The sequence below is a fragment of the Giraffa tippelskirchi genome, chromosome 8 (genome assembly GCF_054371585.1).
Source record: "Giraffa tippelskirchi isolate mGirTip1 chromosome 8, T2T-mGirTip1v1.2.pri, whole genome shotgun sequence".
Taxonomy (NCBI): Eukaryota; Metazoa; Chordata; class Mammalia; order Artiodactyla; family Giraffidae; genus Giraffa; species Giraffa tippelskirchi.
In genome coordinates, this window is record NC_137282.1 from 76805601 (window position 1) to 76827626 (window position 22026).

The 22026-nt window shown below is 37.7% G+C and overlaps 1 long non-coding RNA gene across 1 annotated transcript in view; it reads right to left on the bottom strand.

Annotated features, from left to right (window-relative positions):
* Positions 1-22026, bottom strand: part of LOC145519090 (uncharacterized) — a 255141-nt gene that overhangs the window by 13251 nt on the left and 219864 nt on the right. The window contains exon 5 of the long non-coding RNA XR_014063528.1: positions 16922-17061. This is a non-coding gene — a long non-coding RNA (uncharacterized LOC145519090). The remainder of the gene's footprint in view (positions 1-16921; positions 17062-22026) is intronic.

Sequence of the window (22026 nt, forward strand, 5' to 3'; positions counted from 1 at the left end):
GAAGGGCATATATGGGGACTCTCTAAAACTGCTCTAAAAGATTACTTATTAATAAAAAAAGTATCCCCTGAGAAATAGTGACCAGTTGCCTGAGAGTTCAAGTGTTCACCAGCCTAATAATGAAAGGAGTATGAAAATCCCCTAAAGCCAGGTTATCTCAGTGGCATTCTGTAAAGGCGGGTCAAAGGATATCACCCTAAAAATAAAAAGCATGGCAGCTTCATGATCATAATACTCCCTAGAGTAAAGACGAGGACAAAGTTGCAATTATATAAGAAGATGAACCAGTAAGACTGGCAAGAAGTCCTTCAGCCAGTTATGCAATGATTAAATAATAACTTCCAAGACAACTTCAGAAATATCTGAATGGATCTGGAGTGACGTGGAGTCAACAAATGCTTAAATATAGACAGGATCAGTTATGACACATATATTAATACATTCTTTTTTGATGTGAGGAACACGTGTGAATATTTTGCATCAGCTGCATTCCTAGAGTAGATGAAAGGGTTTAATTACAGGGCTTAGCTTGAGCCTGGCTTTATTTATCTTCACTAAATCTGTCTTTTCCATATGGCTACCATTGGTCTGCCACCCAAGCTGCTTCCCTTTTTGCTCCCTTGCTAATAATTACCAACACCTGTGCTTAACTCTATTTAAAGCAAAATAAACCATACCATTAATTTGGGGGGGGGGTGCATGATTTGCAGGATCTTAGTTCCCCAACCAGGGATCAAACCTGTACCCTAGGAATGAAAGCACCAACTTCCAACTATTGGACTGCCAGGGAATTCCCTTCCGGAAACATTCAGATAACATGTATTCCTCTCATCATAAGAATTACGTTTTCATAAAAGTCTACATGGAGAGAATAATGACTAGTATTAGGAATAAACAGCATATTTTGAGTAGAGATCATCAGTATACCACTGGACATTAAGGTGAGCAATGTTTTAATTGTATGTCTCTTCCAATCTGGCCCACACAGCAGCACTGAAAAACTAAGTGTGATAGAATTCTCATTTTAAAGATGAAGAAGCATCAGTGTGGAGAGCTGACATAACCAGGCAAGGGTCACAGTGGAGGAGAGTGGTGTGGCTGGAAGGGGCTGTCACAGTTCACACTTGCTCAGCACCTCCTACTTCCAGTGATTCAACGAGAATTCACCATGTGGTTATTAAAGCACAAAAACCTCAGTCTGACTTACTTCACTTAGTATGATAATCTCTAGATCCATCCATGTTGCTACAAGTGGCATTTTGTTCTTTTTATGGCTGGGTAATATTCCATTGTGAAGGGAGCCAGACAAAGATAAACATCATGTAACAGCACTTTATGTGGAACCAAAACAAAAAAAAAATACAAGTGAACTTATTCACAAAACAGAAATGGACTCATAGACATAAAAAGCAAACATAGTTACCAAAGGGGAAAGGGGAGAGGAATAAATTAGGAGTCTGTGATTAACAGATACACACCACTATATATAAAATAGATAACCAGCAAGGACTTACTGTATAGCACAAGGAACTACACTGCTTTTGAACTGCAGTGTTGGAGAAGACTCACGAGAGCCCCTTGGATGGCAAGGAGATCCAACCAGTCAATCCTAAAGGAGATCAACCCTGAATACTCACTGGAAGGACAGATGCTGAAGCTCCAATACTTTGGCCTCCTGATGCGAAGAACTGACTCACTGGAAAAGGCCCTGATGCTGGGAAAGATTGAAGGCAAGAGGAGAAGGGGATGACAGAGGATGAGATGGTTGGATGGCATCACTGACTCGATGGACATGAGTTTGAGCAAGCTTCGAGAATTGGTGATGGACAGGGAAGTCTGGCATGCTGTAGTCTATGGTGTTGCAAAGAGTCAGACATGACTGAGCAATTGAACTGATAAAGGAAAAATCTGAAAAGGAATACATACATATCAATAGATGGGAATGCATTATATACGTTCCCTGATGCTGGGAAAGATTGAGGGCAGAAGGAGAAGAGGGCATCAGAGAATGAGATGGACAAGAACTTGGGCAAACACTGGGAGATGGTGAGGGACAGGGAGGCCTAGCGTGCTGCAGTCCATGGGGTCGTAAAAAGTAGGACATGAATAGGCAACTGAAGAACAACAATTATATACTGAACGACTGTACTATACACCTGAAACTAACACAAAATTCTAAATCAACTATACTTCAATTTTTAAAAATGACTGAGAAAAAAAATGAAATGATGGGATTTTCCAAGCTAAGAAAAAAAAGCACAAAAATCTCTGAAATAAAAAGCAGTGTTACTTAATTGTTATTTTTGAAAAGGAATTAAGGATTGTAATTTCTGATATCTAGAATTACATTTCAGAATAGATACAAATATATGATGGAGCTTCCCAGGTTGTGCCAGTGGTAAAGAACCCATCTGCCAACGCAGGAGACACAAGAGACGTAGGTTCGACCCGTGCCCAGAAGAACCCCTGCAGGAGGAAATGACAACCCACTCCAGTATTCTTGTCTGGAGAATCCCATGGACAGAGTAGCTTGATGGGCTACAGCACGTGGGGTCACAGAGTTGGGCATGACTGAACGACTGAGCACAGGCACACGTACACATGTGTACATATATGTAACATATGATAGAAATATTACATTTTATTACACATGTACAGTCTAATTAATAAAGGCTAATTAATTTACAGATAAACATTCAGTGCAGATATATTTAGGTGAAATAGCTGAAATAATTGTTAAAAAGCAATTATTGTAAACAATGTGATCATTAGGGAAATGAAAGTCTAAAAAGACATGAGTTTAGGATGAGAGGTGGTGGTGATGGAGAATAATCCGTTACCACTTCTAAATGCCTTGAGCTTTAAAAAGTCCATAATGGCTTTGGCCAAATGTCTTTAATATAATTAAAACAGAAAGTTTATTCAAAAACTAATATCCCAATGGCTACATTTCTGAATTATTTTCCTTTTATTACTTGATAACACTTAAAGCCAAGAGCTACAACTAATTTGGAAATGGCTTTTATTACACATGACATTAAGGAAATCCAGTAAATTGTTTAATTGGGGATTTGCAGAAATGACCAGAACCAGTGATCATAAACTCTCTTCAAAAGCGTGTATTCCTATTGCTGCTTTGGATTCATAGCTAAGATATCACTCTGTGATACTCCACCTGACTCTCCCTGCCTTCAGTCAAACTCAGTCCAACATTTCTGGAACGTTAACATTCATGGAACTTATCAAAAGCTCTCATTAAAATGCAGACTCCAATTCAATAGGTCTGAGGTGGAATTCTTGATTCTGCATTTCTAAAACACTCCCAGGCAGGGCTGACAGAAAAAAAATACAGGTAACCAGGTAAATATGAATTTTAGGTACTCAATGAAACATACACAATTTTCTTTCATGAATCAAAATTCAAGTTTACCCTGGTGTCCTTTGTTTGCTAAACTTGGCAATAGTACTCCCAGGTGATGTGGATGCTACTAAACCAGAGGTCATGCATTAAAAAACCATCCTCTAGAATCTTCACACCTTCAGAGAATAGGCAGGTAATATAAATCTGTGAAGCCACTGCTGCTGCTCCTGCTGCTAAGTAGCTTCAGTCGTGTCTGACTCTGTGCGACCCCATAGACGGCAGCCCACCAGGCTACCCCGCCACTGGGATTCTCCAGGCAAGAACACTGGAGTCGGTTGCCATTTCCTTCTCCAGTGCATGAAAGTGAAAAGGGAAAGTGAAGCCGCTCAGTCACGTCCGACCCTTAGCAATCCCATGGACTGCAGCCTACCAGGCTCCTCCGTCCATGGGATTTCCCAGGCAGGAGTACTGGAGTGGGGTGCCATTGCCTTCTCCATGAAGCCACTAGAATTGGTATATTAAAAAAGCCTTCAGTCAATACATTAGAAAACATAACAATAATCAATGTATACAATCCTAACAATGGATCCCCAAAATACACAAGGTAAAATCTGCCAGAATCTAAAAGAAGAATCATTGATTTAGTGATTAGACTTTGATATTTCTATATTCCTTTATTACTAATGGATCAGAGAGTAAGATGCAAAATCAGGAAAGATAAAGACAGAGACCATGAATCTTGATCAGCTGACCTCTGCAAAACATTCCACCAAACACCAGCAGAGTCCAAACACTTTCTACGTGTTCTTGGAGTATTCTCCAGTATAAACTATAGGCTAGACAGCATATTAAAAATCAGAGACACTACTTTGTCAACAAAGGTCTGCCTAGTCAAAGCTATGATTTTTCCAGTAGTCATGTATGCACGTGAGAGTTGGACTATGAAGAAAGCTGAGCACTGAAGAATTGATGCTGTTCAACTGTGGTGTTGGAGAAGACTCTTGAGAGTCCCTTGGACTGCAAGGAGATCCAGTCAGTCCATCCTAAAGGAAATGAGCCCTGAATATTCATTGGAAGGACTGATACTGAAGCTGAAACTCCAATACTTTGGCCACCTGATGCAAAGAACTGACTCATTTGAACAGACCCTGATGCTGGGAAAAATTGAAGACAGGAGAAGGGGACAACAGAGGAGGAGATGGTTGGATGGCATTACCAACTCAATGGACATGAATTTGAGTAAACTGCGGGAATTGGTGATGGACAGGGAGGCCTGACATGCTGCAGTCCATGGGGTTGCAAAGAGTCAGACCCGACTGAGTGACTGAACTGAACTGAGATCATAACGTAAGTATTGCTAAATTGTTAAGACTGACATAATAGACAGAAGGTTCTATAACTACAGTGGAATCAAATTAGAACTCGATGAATATAGAAGACTTAGGAAATATCTAAACATTTGGCATTTAAACATCACATTTCTAATTAGGATATGAATCAAAAAAGGAATCAGAAGAAAAAAATCTTTAAATATTTGCACTGAGTAAAAATCAGAACATATCAAAATTCATTGAATGTGGTGAAAGTCATCCTTAGAAGAAAATGTATAGATATAAAGGCTTCTACAGGAAGAGAAGAAAGCTCTAAAATCAACAAACCAAGTTTTTTCCATAAGTAGGTAGAAAAAGAATAAATTAAGGTAAGTTATTATTATGCATCTTGTTTGGTGGAGTGGTTATATGGGTGTGTCAGTGTGCATCAAACTCATTGAAATCTACACTTAAAATTGATATAACTTATCCGGTGTGAATTATGCCTCGATTCGGTTTATTTAGAGAATATGAACAAAGAGTCAAATGTATTAACCACTGATCATAAGGAAGTCAGGAGTCCTCCGGATCCATCTGAACGTCAAACCCTGGCCCCCACCCCGACTTCTTCCCACAGGTGCCCCCGCATCCCACGACTGCCCCTCTGCCTTCCTGTCCTCACATACAGTCTACTTATAGACCAGCCCTTCTTCTCACAGTCTATCCTGAAGTTCTCCCTTCCCTATGTTATCTACAGGAAACATCCATCTTTCATTCAAAGAGTTTTGCTGACAAGCAGTTTAGAAAATCCAATAGGAATTAACCTTCTATTACAAATGCGGGAAAATGGCAAATGTTTGTATTCTCTCCAAGTTTCCGAAGAATGTTTTGGTAGAATAAGAACACTATGGAAGGACTTCCCAGGCATCCCAGTGGATAAGACTCTGTGCTTCCACTGCAGGGGACGTGGGTTCCATCCTTGGTGGGGGAACTAAGATCTCACGTGCTGAGACTTGGCCAAAAACATTTTTTTTTAAAAAAAGAATACTTATGGAGTCTACATGGGCTTCCCAGGTGGTTCAGTGGTAAAGAGCCTGCCTACCAACGCAGGAGATGCAGGAGACATGGGATTGATCCCTGGGTCAGGAAGATTCTCTGGAAAAGGAAATGGCAACCCACTCCAGTATTCTTTCCTGGGAAATCCCACAGACAGAGGAGCCTGGCGGACTGCAGTCCACGGGGTCACAAAGAGTCGGACATGACTGGGCGACTGATCACACATGCATGGAGGCTACATGATACTTTTCTAGACCCATTTGGAGCATTAAATTGAGTACAATAAGGACAGCTTTCCTTTATCAAGTTTCCTCTGTGCTGTACAATATGTTTGGTGCTTTTCAGAATTTATGTATTTTAATCCTCACAAAAATATTTTTTACACTTTATAATTGTATATCTCTTACAGATGCAAAGACCAAAACTTAAAGCTTCAACATTTTGCTAAAGTGAAGTGAAAATCACTCAGTCGTGTCTGATTCTTTGTGACCCCATGGTCTATAGAGTCCATGGAATTCTCCCGGCCACAGTACTGGGGTGGGTAGCCATTCCCTTCTTCAGATGATCTTCGAAACCCAGGAATTGAACCCAGGTCTCTCGCATTGCAGGCAAATTCTTTACCAGCTGAGCTACCAGGGAAGCCCAAAAATATTTTGCTAGGCAGGGTGATAACAGAAGGTCAAACAGGATTTCAAAATCTAGTTCATTGAATTCCAAAGTTTACACTATAGAAATAATTGAATAAAATGTTTCTCGATTGTCATTGTATCTTCCGTCTACATAAAATAAAATTCCTCATCACATGATTTCTAAAATGTATAATCGGCTTTTGGCCTATTAGGTTTGAAGATACTGTCAGTTAAACAGGTAAGCCTAAAGATCCATTCAGATAAGTATAAGAGTTTAATCTTCAAGGCTCTTTGCTTTAAATAAACCTTCTGACATTTGAGGAGTGCTATAATCTGGTCTTCATACTGAAGAATGGTTTAAGGTAAGGAGCATTACAGTATTACAAAAGATTTAAAGACCTGAGCTCATTGCCTTCAAAGAACATGAAATTAAGTTGAAAAGAAGACATTAATTTATAAATGCAAATACCACATACAAATAAGAATTTTAAATAGTGTGTTCAGCTTGTTATCTAGAAAATATTATCTGGTGCATTTATTCCTTGACAATATTTACACAGAGTAGTGGGAATTTTATGGGATGAAGAAAATAATAAATGACTGAGACAACTAGAGAAAATAAAAAGAAATGTTAGAATATTTGACTCAGTATATAGGAGCTAAAGCCTTTGACTCCATGGATCACAAAAAAACTAGAAAATTCTTAAAGAGATGGGAATACCAGACCACTTTACCTGCCTGCTGAGAAACCTGCATGCAGGTCAAGGAGTAACGGTTAGAAATGGACATGGAACAACAGATTGGCTCAAATTAGGAAAGGAGTACGTCAAGGCTGTACAGTGTCATCCTGCTTATTTAACTTCTATCGAGAGTACATCAAGTAAACTGCCAGGTTGGATGAAGCACAAGCTGGAATCAAGATTGCCAGGAGAAATATCAATAGCCTTAGATATGCAGATGACACTACCCTTATGGCAGAAAGCAAAGAGGAACTAAAGAGCCTCTTGATGCAGGTGAAAAGGAGAGTGAAAAAGCTGGCTTAAAACTCAACATTCAAAAAAACTAAGATCATGGCATCCAGTCTCATCACTTCATTGCAAATAAATGGGGAGACAATGGAAACAGTGACAGACTTTATTTTCTTGGGCTCCAAAATCACTGCAGATGGTGCCTGAAGCCATGAAATTAAAACTTGCTCCTTGGAAGCAAAGCTGTGACCAACCTAGACAGCATATTAAAAAGTAGAGACATTACTTTGCCAACAAAGGTCTATAGAGTCAAAGCTATGGTTTTTCCAGTAGTCATGTATGGATGTAAGAGTTGGACCATAAAGAAGGCTGAGCGCTGAAGAATTGATGCTTTTGAACTGTGGTGTGGAGAAGACTCTTGAGCATCCCTTGGGCTGCAAGGAGATCCAACCAGTCCATCCTAAAGGAAATCAGTCCTAAATATTCATTGGAAGGGCTGATGCTGAAGCTGAAACTCCAATTTTTGACCACCTGATGCAAACAGCCAACTCATTAGAAAAGACCCTGATGCTGGGCAAGATTGAAGGCAGGAGGAGAAGGGGACGACAGAGGATGAGATGGTTGGCTGTGTTCACCAACTTGATGGACATGAGTTTGAGCAAGCTCCAGGGGATGGTGAAGGACAGAGAAGCCTGACATGCTACAGTCCGTGGGGTCACAAAGGTCGGACATGACTGCACAACTGAACAATAACAACAGAACAGGTGTTAACCAAAATAAAGAGGAAATGTCCAAGATATGTAAGAAGAAGTCCCCAGGCCTATGAAGCTTACCCCTCTTTAGTTGCAATCATTGCTCATGATCAGTTGCTCAGTCATGTCTGACTCTTGGCGACTCCACAGACTGTAGCCCATCAGACTCCTCTGTCCATGGAATTCTCCAGGTAAGAATACTGGAGTGGGTAGCCAGTCACTTCTCCAGGGGATCTTCCCAACCCAGGGATCGAATCCATGTCTCCCACGTTGAAGGCAGAAGGTTCTTTGCCATCTGCACCACTAGGGAAGCCCAAAGACTGAGACTTAATCATAAATGAAGTCATAGAATCCATCTTCCCACTGTACCTGCCTACCATGCCAGCAGGATTCCACAGAAACAGCACAGATATCAGCTGAAGCAGCAGCCACACCAACTTTATCTGAGAAGGACTTTATCCTAGATAAGCTAAAAGAAACCATGGGAGCCCAAAAGCGGCAGTGGAGGGAACAGAAGCCTCTGGCATCGACAGCCAGAGCAGACGTGAGACAGAGCCAGACTCCTCAAGTAAACACAAAACCTCCCACCAAAGCTTGTTTACTGCAGCTCCTGCTCCTTGGTGCATCATATCCACTTGTCAACAGAAACTTGCAAAGCATGATAAAGGTCAAGGAAACACAGTCTGAAGACACAAGCAAGTATCAGAAGAATACTTAGATACATACAGGTACTATATGAATATATATGTGTATATATATATACACATATAATGCAAATTTTTTATCATCAGACACAGATTTTATAGTGACTATGATTAATATCTTAAGAGTTCTAATGACAAAGAAGATCGTATGCAAAATGCATGGGTAATAAAGGCACAGAGATGGAAACTATAAGAAGGAAATGCTTACAATAAAAAACATCAACATAAACTTAAAAATGCCTTCAATGGCTTTATTAATATGTTGGATTTTATGTTAGAAATATTGCAAACAAGAAGAGACTGGAGTGAAATGTTTTGTGTGTTGAAAAAGTACCAGTCTAGAATTCTATCCAATGAAATTATCATTCAAAAGTAAAGAAAAATAAAGATTTTCTCAAATAAAAATAGATTTCATTAACAGCAGCTGTGCCCTGTGAGAAAATTTATTAAAAGTTCTTCAGACAAGAAAAATGACAAAAGTAAAAAAATTCAGATTTACATGAAAGAAGACTGTTGGAGAAGAAATTTAAAGCTAAAATAAAATATTTTTAAATTCTCAGTTGATCAAAAATACATGTTCATTCAAAGTAGTAATTGTAATAATGCATTAGGTAATTATAGTAGATGGATCTGTGAAATGAATGACAGCAAAGTCTTAAGGAATACTGTAAGATACCAGAATTAAATATGAATCAGTCGACAGTTATTTAAAAGTGGCCTGAAGTTACATAAAAACATGCATTGCAATCTCTAAGACAACTACAAAGAAAATAACAAAGAAATATATGTGATATGGTAAATGACAATATGAAATAGAATAGAAACTTAATCAAAACCAGAGAAAGCAGAAAATGAGAACAAAGAGAAACAAGAGAAAATTGCAACTAATAGAAAATAGTTATAAACATGGTAAATACTAATTCAACGATATCAGTAGTCATTTTAAATGGAAATAGTGTAAATAAACCAACTAACAGAGGTTTTCAAAGCAGATAAAAACAGAGGACTTAATCACATTTTGCCAAAAAATTCTGAATATAAAAGTACAGATATATTTAAAACAAAGAGATGAAGAAAGATAGACCATGCTAACAGTTTTAACAGCTTTATAAAATAAAGCTGGAGTTACAATATTATCTTCAGACCACAAGCAAACTCAGAAAAAGGAAAACTATCAGGGATAGAAAGGGAATTTCATAGTGGTCAAGGGATCAATTCTGCAAGGAGACACAACAATCCTAAACATGTATGCACCCGACAACAGAACATCAAAATACATGAGGCAAAACTAAAAGAATTGAAAGAAGAAATAGATCCATAGCCATAGTTGGAGACTTCAGCTCCTCTCTTTCAGTAACTGATAGATGATGTAGTGGTTAGAGTGAAAGTCGCTCAGTTGTGTCTGACTCTTTATGACCCCAATGGCCTATACAGTCCACGGAATTTTCCAGGCCAGAATACTGGAGTGGGTAATCTTTCCCTTCTTCAGAGGATCTTCTCAACCCAGGGATCGAGCCCAGGTCTCCCACATTGCAGGCAGATTCTTTACCAGCTGAGCCACAAGGGAAGCCCAAGAATACTGGGGTGGGTAGCCTTTCCCTTCTCCAGAAACCAATGAGATTGAAAACAGGAAAACAATAGAGAAAAATCAACAAAACCAAAAAGCTGGTTCTTTGAACAGATCAAAAAAATTGATATAATTCTAGCCAAGTTAACCAAGAAAAAAAACAGATAAGATGCAAGTTACTAATAATAGAAATGAAAAAGAATTCATCACTACTGATCCTGTGGTAATAATAGTGAAAAAGGAATATTATAAACAACTCTATGCCCACAAACCTGACAACATAGGTGAAAGATACAAACTACCAAAATTTAAACAGAGATAATCTGAATCGGCCTATATCTATTGATGAAGTTTAATCAGTAATTAATAACCATTCCCCCTAAAAGTATGGTATTCATATGATTTAACTGATGAATTCTTCCTAACATTTTAGGGGAAAATGGCATTAACTGTCCATGATCTCTTTCACCAATCTTAAAGAAAAATACAGATGCCTGTCAACGTAACAAAACAGAGAACTTATATATAAATAAACCTATGGAAATATTGTCAGTTGGCTTAATTTCTCTTTGACAAAGAAGCAGAGGCAATTCAATCAAAAAGAAAAGTGTTTTCAACCAGTGGCCCTGAAACAACTGGACATTCATAAGCAAAAAAATACAGCTTGTACAGTTTTTGTTAAAATTAACTCAAAACAGATCATAGGCCCAAATGTAAAGCATAAAACTATTAGGCTTCTATAAGCAAACACAGGAGAAAATTCAAATCACTTTGGGTTTGGTGATGACTTTGTTACTACAACACCAAAAACACAATCCACGAAAGAAAACACTGATAAATTGAACTTCAGTAAAGTTAAAATCTTTTGCTCTCTGAAAAGATAAGCCTTAGACTGGGAGAAAATATTTACAAAACATCTATTTAATGTAGGGTTTGTGTATAAAATATGCAAAAAATTCTTTTGAAACAAATAGAAAAAATGCAAATTATAACAATGGCATACAACCACACACCCATCCCTTAGAGAAGGGAATGGTTACCCACTCCAGTATTCTTGCCTGGAGAAGTCCAAACTTGTATAAATAAATGAACTAATTAACTAAAACAGGAGAAGAGACAAATCTCTCATGCAGTAAAATTTCAAATTATTCGTATTTGAAATATTAATTATACGCTGCCATTAAGAAGATGAACATAACTCCTTAGAGCTTTACATTTAGGTTGTGTGTCGTAACTTTCTCCCAGGAATGTGGGACAGAAGTCGGTGGAGGAGGAGGAAATTTACAGCAGAGAAACCTGCCAAGTGCTGCCTCAGGCAGTGACCAAGGTCAACATCTACAGTGAGGATTCATGTTGACAGTTCATCCCCCGATACAACAAGATGAAAAGGGCACTTTACCTCCGTGACCTTCCTCCCAAATACCCACAACCCCAGTCACATGATGAAAAAAGCACCAGACAAATCTCAAGTGATGGAGCGCTCAGAATACCAGACCAGTTCTCAAATGGGCAAGGTCAACTGTGTGATGGGTACATGGGAACTCTGCATACTATGTGATTTTTCTATAAATCTAAAACTGTTCTAAAATAAAATGTTTATTTAATGACATAATCCCAAGTAATTTTTTTCTATCAAAAACACCAATACCAACTGGTAAACACTTCTCGGCCTTTGCTTCTCGCTTTTGGCTAAAATCTAGTGTAGGATGGGAGCTTCCCCAGTGGCGCTAGTGGTAAAGAATCCACCTGCCAACGCAGGAGACTTGGGTTTAATTCTTAGGTCTGGAAGATTCTGCGGAGAAGGAAATGGCAACCCACTCAAGTATGCTTGCCTGGAGAATCCCACGGACAGAGGAGCCTGGTGGACTACAGTCCATGGGGTAGTGAAGAGGTGGACATGACAGCACAAACTGTAAACACCAACTTCTCCAAAACCCTGGGCTTCCCTGGTGGCTTAGCCTGCAAAGAATCAGCCTGCTAACGTAGGAGACCCAAGTTCGATCCTTGGGTCGGAAAGATCCCCTGGCGAAGGGAATGGCAACTCACTCCAGTGTTCTTGCCTGGAGAATCCCACGGACAGAGGAGCCTGGTGGGCTACAGTTGATGGGGTCACAAAGAGTCAGACGCGACCGAGTGACTAACACACTTCCTTCTACATTTGGAATTGTATTGTCTGTGACAAGTGAATTTCACACACACACACAACTATCTCAGTAATTGGTGTGTAGTTCAGTTGACCAGGGCATGAATCATGTTATTCTATCAACTGGAAAACTACAATGACATCTGACCCTGTCAAAATCCTTCAGTCTCCAATCTTCCAAAACACACAGTCAGAGACATCTACAACCTCCTCTCCTTTAGCTTTCCCTCTGATGGGCTCCATGATACTCTGTAAGGACACTATGGTCCAAGCTGTGATAAACCCCTCAAAAAGGGTGAAAGTGTTAGTTGCTTACTCGTATCTGACTCTTTTTAACCCCATGGACTGTAGTCCACCAGGATCCTGTCTGTGGAATTCTCAGGCAAGAATACTAGAGTGGGTTGCCATTCTCTTCTCTAGGGGATCTTCCCAACCCAGGGATTGAACCCGAGTATCCTACATTGCATGCAAATTATTTACCTTCTGCGCTGTCAGGAGAGCCCATTACTCCTATTACTGAGATCAAACGACACAATATTTAACCGCCTTAATCTCCTTGAGTGGATTGAATTCATTTTCAAGAAATATTCTGGAAAAGACAAAGCTAAAAGAGAGAGGAAAATAATCGGCTGACCTCTTGCACTCATGTGGGTAAATCCCAGAGACTGTGGGGGTCGTATACCTTGACATTCTTGCTTCTGAATCGGTTCTAGCAACTGACTCTCCTGAACAGTCACAGGAGAAAGCAAACCATCCTCTTTCTGGTGAGTTTCCTGAATCACTGAATGAAACACCTAACTGATTTACACTCGTGCATCACCTCCTCCAACCACAAGGACACTATGCAGCTCCTTGGAAGCCACCCACAGGCTTCTGCTCACGTTATGTCTTCTGACCAGAACATCCTGACTTAAGCTTGTTCACCTGACAAACGCCTCATGCCTTGTTAAGTCTCAGCAGAACCATGATTTCCTTGAATTAAAGCTTTTCCCAACCTCCTCCTTAGCCAAGTGGAAATGCTCACTTGTTGGCCTACCATAATTATTTCATGAATATGTTTGACGATCTTCCCTACTAGGCTAAAAGTCTATCAAGGGACACCATGCACATTTTTGTATCTTCGTTGTCTAATATAAGACAGATCAGAAATACTAAAATGTTCACTGGCTTAATTAATGAAGGAAGGAAATACAGGATGGATGTGTGTATACATGTGCTGCGGTTCTTTTTTGTTTTCTACCTATTCAAATATTATTGATAATACATTAGCCATTGATTACTTTTAACAGCAAAAAATAAAGTGAAGGGATTGCTACTTGAGCCCTAATATCAATTTTGTCTAATATTTACCCTTGTTAACCACGCACACAGACATATACATGCACACAAGCCTATGCTGACCTACCAATAAACAAAACAGACTTGCACTTGCCCTTACTTGTTGAGAAAAAATTCCAATATCTGAGAGGATGGCATGCAGTCTAATCAAACCTGTCTTCTTGGATCCAAAACAATTCTGTTTACTTGCTAACTCATCCATTACAAGGAGGAAGAAATTCTGTCACATTTAATCTGTACATCCTCTAAATGTAGACATGTGATTTTGAGTAACGCATCTATTTCAATAAACTGCCGTTAGAACCAATAATGTGAATGTCTTATGGAGTTTATTAAATGGGATGCTTTGCACACTTCAGGTCCCAGTCTCACAAAGCTTCGAGAACAATAACTCCTAACTCAAGTAAACAGGAAGATATTTTCCGCAATTGTCTTATTTATTTTACAATATCTGTTTTAAAAAGAAACAAGTTCCAACTTAGAAGAATTTGAACATTTCAATTTTTTTACATTGTGATTGGATCTGTTTGTTCAAAATTTTATTACTGTCTAGCATTTTAAAATAAATATTTTATACAGTATACCTATCATGTTCCACCTTAATTAAAAATAAAAATTACAGTTGACCAAAAGCAATTTCCACTGAAATTGTTATAATTTAAAAAATACCAATTATCAAAAAAGTCATTGACTCCTAATATTAATACCATTTCTTCACTTAAGCAGATTCTGAAATCTGAAAGACTTTCTGAAACTATGTGAAAATAGGAATACAGTTGGGATTTAATTAACCTTAATGTCATTTTTGCTGTTTTAAAAGGGTATCTTTCATGAAAATTTAGATATTATTAAGCTCTCTTCTTATCAGTCTCTAGAATGATCAACTTTGAATGATTTGTACCCTTAGTTCTGTTAAATAATCAAAAAATAATGAGTTGTGACAGATATTTTTAATTCCTGTAATTTTAATACATGGCTCATCAAATCTGACAACAATGTGGTTTCACAAGAGATACACATCCCTATTGTGATGTGTTATTATTGATAATTGTTTACTATTTTGTCAAATGCATTATAACATGTAACACTGACATAGTAATAATAACACCCAAGAGTTATGTAAAGTCCTCAGAAATTAACTGCAAATGGAAAAGGCAATCTCGATGGAGACGCCTCTTTGAACTAAGAAGACTTGACAAAGCCACGGTGACTTCCCAGAGACAGGAGGGGCATGCCAGGAGCCAGCAGAGCTCGGGAGAGTGTAATCCACAAGCACCTCTGATAGGGTGCCAACCTGGCACCTCCTAAGGCTGGCCCAGTTTCAAACCAGAAAGAAAGTTCCAGCATCCTTGCTCCAGCAGAGGAGCAAGAATGGCAGTAAAGCAGCTTTCTTCAGAAAATTGCACCTATCGTTTTGAATGTGAGTTTTAGTTCTCAAGCAACTAACCATGTCTCACGTGCAAGAATTCAGAATAATTCCACAAGCACACTCGGCCTGTATGGATTGCTTTCAAGCAAGAATATCCAAGTATGTTGAGTTCAATAAAGACTAAAAAATACGGCTGACATTTACAAACAAATAAATAGTCTTATAAAACAATCTATTTTCTTAAAGTATAAAGAACCACTTTTAAAAAGTAACTTACCAAAAAAAAAAAAAAAAACTCTACACTGATAATATAGTGATTAGTGAAAAGTGTGGTTACCAAAAAGTTTAGTACAGCAACCCCTTTAAAGTCCCTGAAGTATAGAAATTCCTTTAAAAATGTCAGTGTGCTTGTGTCTGGGGGTCTATCTGCAGTAATTCTGTAAGAAAGTGCATCATATGTGTTCATAGATATTGTTGCTGGCTGGTGAAATTAATATTGAATTTGTTTTCTCGTTTTTGCTTAGCTGTATCTTAATTGTTTCTATTTATAAAGTACTATGTATATAATTCTACTTTAAACAATTTAAACCACAGAAAATACTATATAAAATTTTTGAAATAAATAAGGACTGTTTTTTAATGAATACAGACTGTATGTTTGCATTATTTTTGCATTAAAGTAACTGATATACTTTAAAGATCTGTAGCATATTAAAATTACTTTTTGATACTTAAAGTTTAAATTATGTAAGATTTCTGGGGATGATGGATTGGGATAGATTTTTTTTAAGTGGATACTGTCTTTATAATAGTCAAAGATTTACACTTTAAGAGCTAATTGTTTTTAATACACATTTGAATGGAAATCTGTCCCAACACAATAGTACCTGTCCATTGCTAACCCAAATTATACAAACGTGACTCTTTATCCTCATTACAGACATTATTCCTCTGTATTATAATTATAATTCAGTGATACCCCAAAGGCAAGCAAGGAGAGTGTATGAGGCATTTGTAACATGACTACAGTCTAACAGTTTCTAAATAAAATAAATCCTGCCATCTGGCCAGTGACAAGGACACAGTCAGCACCCTTCACAGACCTCCGTGAGCTGCTCCCTGTATCTTGGACTTCCTTATGGTGTCTGTGTCCCAGAGATATGTGCACCAGCTCTTGGAAAGTGTGCACGGCCAAAAGATTTGAGAATAATTTATGCTGACATGATATCACACAACTGTCACAAGAACTGCCAGAAATGATGCAGACACACACATATCTAACTCACAGATGCAGAAAGGAAAATTATCCCTTCTCTCCATACATTGAGAAAAAGGACGAATTTTCACATTCAGTCCTCAAAACAGAGCATCCCATTATCCCCTTTCCTAAAGAGAGACATAGCTACCCAAAGTCCAGGATTTCTATTCTAATCTTCTCCAGAGTCCCACCATTTTGCAACAGAAAAGACCTCATGGCTGTCAATTCCAGCAGAGAGGGGAAGCCCCTTACCTTGACTTAAAGGTGATTTATCAACCAAGAAAATAAAGGTGACCACCTGTGTGTGTAGCATCAAGACCATCCCTGGTGTGTAATGACTTATCTCCTATGAAAATCTAGCCAGCACAAGCAATGCTGAACTCTAGGATTAAACAACATGAAATCTACAAGGATGCTTAAAAGTAGCTTGTTAATAATGATAGTCAATTAGTGATTTTTTTCCTACCTCTCCAGTAATAACGTACAGATGTGAGACTTGGACTGTAAAGAAGTCTGAGCATCAAAGAATCGGTGCTTTCGATCTTTGCTGCCGGAGAAGATTCTTTGAGAGTCCCTTGGACAGCAAGGAGATCAAACTGGTCAATCCTAAAGGAAATAAAGCATGAATACTCATTGGAAGGACTGATGATGAAGTTGAAGCTCCAATACTTTGGCTAGTTGATGCGAAGAGCCAACTCACTGGAAAAGACCCTGATGCTGGGAAAGATTGAGAACAAAAGGGGAAGGGGGCAACAGAGGATGAGATGGTTGGATGGCATCATCAACTCAACGGACATGAGTTTGAGCAGATTCCAGGAGATAGTGAAGGACAGAGGAGCCTGGTGAGCTGCAGTCCATGGGGTTGCAAAGAGTAGGACACGGCTTAGCAACTGACAACAACAACATAGTAATAAAGGAAAAAATCCAAAGGATAAAGTCAAATTTAAAGGACTCTTGGCACTGGTACTGGCCAAATATTTAATCATAATTTTGTGAATTAACCAAATAAACAGATTGGAGTGTTGAAGGTCAGTTTCTCTTCCTTCTGTAGATATAAGAATGGTTGACCAAAGACAGAAAGGCAGGTAGGACTGGAAGAAACAGTAAGTTCTATGGATCCATTAGCCATCATGCCCTTGAAAACTTTAGAGGTGGGTACATTCCAAAGAATGATGTTGAATATTAATTATAATCTTTATTAAAATTTTTAAAAATTGCATTAATTTTATGCTTATTTCATCAATTGATGTGTAACAGCAGAGTTGTGTTTAAGTAAAGCATTTTCTAAATTCATTGAGGAAGGACAGGCTACAGATCTCATTACCTTATTGTACTCGTCTTTCCTTAATCAAAACATCAACACCATGAAGCCTGCAATTCACCCTGACATAGATACAAAAGAAATGTCTTCAAAATGCTTCGCATAAGCCTCTCTAAATCCTTCTTAATTAACGTCTGATTTCTATCCTGAGCCCCCAAATTATTGAATTACTTAAATAAAAGATAATAAGACTTTTTGAGGATTAAAGCTGTTCTTTGTATTCTTGCCCTAGTTACTAGCCTTCAAGATCATCAATTTATGATTCTGTCTTCAGAGGAAGTGCTATTAAGTCCACACACAGAGGGTGAACATATATTCTGGTTGGTCAGAGGCAGTCGCATCTTTTCTTTGGGATTTTGGTATGGGCTTCATCTAGCATACCCTCTTCCTCTCAAAACGGCCTGATTAGAATGATAAACCACATGGCCACCTTAGCATCTATGGTAGGGTTCCTAGGTGAAATTTGGTGAAAGTTTATTGGTCATGGAGGTTAGTCACGGAGTTACGGTTCTTCCTAATTTAGGGACAAACGGTGACAGCAAAATCATGGGCCTTAGTAATAGATTTTAATCTTACAAGACAAGCTGGTTCACATTACTAAGTGGCCACTCTATTTTTCAGGATATATAAGGATATATAATGAGAGAACAGGTTGATCTAAAAACACCCCAAAGGAACTTGCATATTTTATATGGAATGATTCTAGAGACTCTTTCAAGATAAATGTAGCTAGCCTGGGAACATTTGGAGCAAAATACTAATTAGACTGAGCTTTTTCTCCTTGAAAATAAACTTCTAGGAGAATTTCAGAAAAATTACTAATTTGTATTTTATTCTCTTTATATCTTGCTTCAGAGAAAGGGACACTTGCAGTATTAGGAGGTAGCCTAATAAAACCAGGCTTCTCTGATGATTACCTGAGGCTCCAGGAGGAGAACTTAGCTCAGAGCAATTACTTATTTTAAATGGGCCTAACTCCATCTTTCTGTGTCTCAGATTTCTAATTTGACACAAAATGTTATCTAAATTGCTTAACAAAAATTTTAACTACAAAAAATTTCCTTTCATTAGTATTTTTTTCTACCAAAATTCAAAATCTCAAACTAATCAAAATCTACTTTTCCAAACTTTTAAATTTATCTTCTACCAAGCCAAATTCCATGTAGATGTGCAAAAGTGATAAAGACCACATTAGTCCTTAAGGGATGTTGTGTGAGTGAAATCATAATATTAGAAACCCGCAAATACTTTTTGTAAATATTAATATAAATTACGCAATTTCTATTGTAATAGATATAATAGAAATTATGTGTCTCTTGAAAACTATAGACCTACTAAAATTTCCAAGGACTTTGATATAATACTACTTAAAAGAAGTACTGGACTTATCAAGACTTAAAAGTAAGAACAGAAACCATAAAATTCCTAGAAGAGAACATAGATATAACACTCTTCAACATAAATCATAGCAGTATTTTTTGTATCTGTCTCCTAAGGCAAAAAATAAATAAAGCAAAAATTTTAAATAGGACCTAATTAAACTTAAATGCTTTTGCACAACAAAGGACACCCCTGACAAAGTGAAAAGATACTTACTGAATGGGAGAAAATATTCGCACATGATGTGACCCATACATACAGTCTATTTGTAAACTGTTTGTGTATCCAGAAATTTTTTATCTAATTCTTTTCATTTTTTTAATAATTTATCTCTTCATATTTTGTTATTTATGTTTAATTGCAAAGTCAGGTAATCACGTTCCCTGCAAATTATTTTATTTGTCTCTTTATTCTCTTTTTTTTTTCCTACTCTGTAATTCATGTTCATGTTTTATTACTTTGCCTAGAACTTATGCTTCTATGTTGAACATTCTTTCCTTGTCCTTGGTCTTGGAAATATTCTTGAAAAATTTTTAGAAATACTGAGTCTAAAATGACTGTACTACACAGGCCCCTTGCTGTAGGATATTGTCGTGGTCTATGTAACATTAATGAAACTCCTTTTCAATTTTCAATTTCTGAAAAACTTTATCATGGATAATGAATCAAATACTTTTTCGGCAGGCATTGAGAGGCTGTCATTCCCTAATTCAACTGATGTGGTAAATTACATTGTAGTATTTTTTGATGTATAATTCCACTTAATTTTTTAAGGCACCTATTCATAATCTTGATATTTTATATTAAAAAAACAATTTCTATCAGTTATGTTTATTGTCACAGGTAACTCTGCTTTTTTTTTTTTTTTTAACACTCTGAAATTCCATAAGAAAGAAGAATAAGGTCTAATAATAACATAAGAATCTCAGCAGATCATCGTGTGTTTAGTGTTTGGAAACTCTTGTCTAGGTCATCTCTCTTTTAAATTATCAAATTTCATCACTGGGCAATGAGTGAGCCATGGAGGAGCCCAGTTTCCAGGGCTCAAGAGGAAAGGCCTTGTAATCACTTTCTAAATCCTCACCAATTTGGTGAACATTCATCTCGTCACTCCAGTTGAGGACAGCTCAGAGGAATAATTGTTTGCCAAAAGCAGTTGGAGAATTGTGACTTCTAAATTGGTTATTTCTATGCAAAATGTTTTGGCCTTTATAGGAGGCACTGTATTAGGACTTTCTAATTAACTTCAATTTGCAAATCATAGTTGACTCTAATTTGCAAATTCTATGTATTAATGTGAGTCAAGAATAGTTAATATTAAGTGTTGCCTAATCAGCTTACAAAAATAACAGGAGCGTCATCAGCTTGGTATTTATTAATACAAAGAACACTTGGAACACAGTGTGGTTTCAGGCAAACAATAAATGAACACAGTCTTGCTTACCAGAGAAGAGATAGAGAAGCCCAAGCTCCCATCTGCATAAACCTTTCTTAGGAAATCATTTGGTTAGAAGCCTGACAGTGGTCCTACCAAGTAGACAGACTTGTAGTGGCAGCAATATCCTGTGACCATTTGTGCAATATTTTAGCTCAAACCTTTCTTTATAGAAGACTGTGGCCCTTCTATTCCTAGTCACAAAATGTCCATATCTAAAATCCAACACACTTTATACATTTCAACAGCAAGATTTTCAAGGTATAGTCTTAGTCATCATTAATTTTTGGACGATTCCTATATTCTAGTCAAAAGGCCAGGAAAGGGAAGGTAGACCATGTTTATTTAACTTTGTGCCCATTTTCTGGTGTTTTTATCACCTTTGCTGGTTACAAAATCTTTCAAGGCTGAGACTCTATTTGATTCCTTATTTCATTCTTTTTGATTTCTCCATGCATAGATCCGGAACAGGGTGAGTGTATACTAAATCTGACAAAAAAGATAATGATGAAGGGATGAAGGAAGTTTGTATACAAAGAGAAAGTCTAGTAAGAACACAAATGACGTTGTAATGTGAGATTGGTGGACAAATAGCAACCGGAGAAGCCCAGAGGACACAGATATGCAAAGGGAAAAAAAAAATGAAAACACACTGCTGAAAAATTCCTGAATAGATTCCAATTCCTTAATCTTAAGTTCCAAAGAAACTCTCCAATTCTATAAAATAATCTATCTTCTAAATAGACTTCTAGACTGATAACAATATAGCATTATCACAGAATTTAGTGTGTTAATGTCGAATTTTTGGAAGCAATTGAATTCTCAATAGTTGACATCCATGAGTATTTTAATTGGTTTGAAGGCTGGTCAGTACATCAAGAACACAATCTACACTTCATCTTGGACCTAAATTCTTGGCCCAAGAACTTTTATTGAATACAGGAGTGATGAAAGAAGCTATTCTTAATAGAGAGCAAACACTATCAGTTTCTGTTTATATACAAGAGATCTTCGGAAGATAGTGGAAAACTACCCCCTAAAGCTTTTTCAGAATGACAGGGGAATACTGAATTGAGCTTTTAGTTTCAACAGCGCCATCTATTGGGGACCGGCATCAATGTCAGCTGTCAGCCTTCCGGTAGGTGTAATTATTTTGCTAGTCATTGTTAATTTAAAAATACAGCTGTAAAACATCTTTGGAAGCTAAAATGCGCTCTCATTTGGAGTGGTAGCGCTTGGCTCAACAATTCTAACTAGTGGTTGGATAAGAGAAAACCATCAGGAAAAGACACGATGAGTTAAAGGAAGTATATTGATTATAAATGCCATTGCGCTTTCGAGGGCTAACCCCTTCACTCTGTGGACCGTCAGATTTTAGAAGCATTACATCAGCATCCCCACTGCCTCCAAGGACTGTATGTCCTGGGTCTACAAC